Here is a 2,265-nt window from a genome sequence, read left to right on the forward strand (position 1 = left end):
AAAAAATAGTAAATATATAAATGATAAGTTTGTAAATGGCTATAAAAAAGCCAGGTCTAGTACCATTGTTAGCATCGGCACTTGTGAAATAAATACAATATTAGATTTCAAACATACAAGCAAAGAATATAGACTCTAGCAATATCAAAAGCAGGAAAAGAGCCCAATATCAGAGATCGGAGAACGAGAGTAGCGAATCTAAGGTGATTTAACTTCATTTTCGTTTTGTTTTTAGACCCATTCCCTTATTTATACATATAAATAAAAAACATAAAAAAAGAGGAGAAAAATTACCCTAAAGGCGATTTCCGGCCACCATGTACGGTGGCCGGCGCGGCAGAGCCACGGTGGCGTGACGGTCGGCCATCGGTGGCCTTCTTAGCCGGTTTCTGGGTTTAGCCCAGAAGGAGAGAAGAGATTTTTTTTTAAAGAGGCTGGAAGAATGATTTTTTTGCTAAGATTTTGGTATTTATAAAGGGACCATACGACGTCGTTTTGGGCCTTGGTTTCAAGTGCCAAAACACCGTCGTTTCGACAATAACCCAAGCACCCGACCTGCCTATGCCCAGGGTCCGCGTGTTTTTGGACTGAGGGGTTATTTGCGCCCTCATTCCTTCCGCTTTTGAGGCTTAGTTCAATAGTGTCTCGCGTTGTTTCCTTTTTCTTTAACTTTACCCCTATAATTTTACTTCTATTTCATTTTAGTCCTATATAAAACGTTGTGTTTTGGGGGGAGGGGATATTTTCCCCTTTGGTCCCTCCTGGTTGCTCGCGTGTCCAAATTAATCCCTTTTTCCTTCATTTATTTTAAATTCGCCTCAAGATTCCATTTTTTAATTCGATTTCGTCCTTTCTTTTTATTTTTCCTCATTATGCTAATTTAATTGTAATATTATTTATTGTATTTTATTATGGTTGTATCTTTATTAATGGCTCACTATTATCGTTTTTATTTAATACTTATAAATATATGTTATAAAAGTATTATTAATAGTTTTAATACTATAATTCTTATTAATATATTTGTATGTCACCTAGGTATTCTTTTAATATGTATGTGTTATGCTCCATGTTATGTATATATGTGTTAATATTATACTATGTCTATATTTTTATACATCTGTACAGATATATTATGTATATTTCTCCTTTTAATACTATATATATATTCTTTTTTATATATTACGTATAATATCCAAATATATATTCTGCACATACTGTTAATATCACCATATATTTATTTTTAACATATATGTATGTATGTATTTTTAGGTAATACCTTTAATAATTGTTTTCTAACATTATTATCATTTAATATGTGTATCATATACATATCCTTTTAATATTGTGTTCTTTTATATGTTACGTATATATTTTTAATAACTGTATTATACATTACCATATCTATATAGTATTATTATTATTAGTATTATTCCTAATATACATATACGTCTTTTAATATCATAATATATATATACTTTTATATCATATTATTGTTATATCTATCTTCACCCCTATTATATTTTATACATGTATATATACCCTTTATATAGTAATATTATTTTATATATATATCATATATTATGGTACATAATATTTTCATTTACTTATTATTTTATTCAAATATTATTATTTATATCATTATTATTCCTACATTTTCACCTATCACCTTTAAATATACTTATTTTATTCTTTCCTCACTCACATCATATGTTATTTATTTATACCTGTACATATATACAATTTCATGCATCATTTCTAAACTATACCATGTATATACTACTATTATATATCTACTTATATAGTTGTTAATAGTTGTTTTCAACATTATGATTATTTCTAATATACGTATTATGTATTTACCTTTAATACTATATATTATATATTCTCATTATTATCATTACTTTTATTATTATTATTAATTTTTATTATTTGACGTATTATTGTTATCACTTTTTTTTTCTTTCTTACTATCGTTGCATTATTATTACCTTTTTACTTATTTTCTTATTACTTAGTTATTTACGTTTCTTATTCACTCATATTTTCGTTATTATTACATATAAGCATCATAATTTGCTTCCGTATTTTACTATAAATCACATCATGTTTTTTTCAATACTTTAAAATAATCCTTTCATAAAAGTGATATTCTGTATTTTGTAATTCGAGACAATCATGCCCTAACTTACTGGGTTTCGATTTTTCTCATTTAACCTAAATACAAAATACTCTTTTTAATCACAATACAAGTCCTAAAAATGC

Source organism: Gossypium hirsutum, chromosome A03, assembly GCF_007990345.1.
Source record: "Gossypium hirsutum isolate 1008001.06 chromosome A03, Gossypium_hirsutum_v2.1, whole genome shotgun sequence".
Lineage (NCBI taxonomy): Eukaryota > Viridiplantae > Streptophyta > Magnoliopsida > Malvales > Malvaceae > Gossypium > Gossypium hirsutum.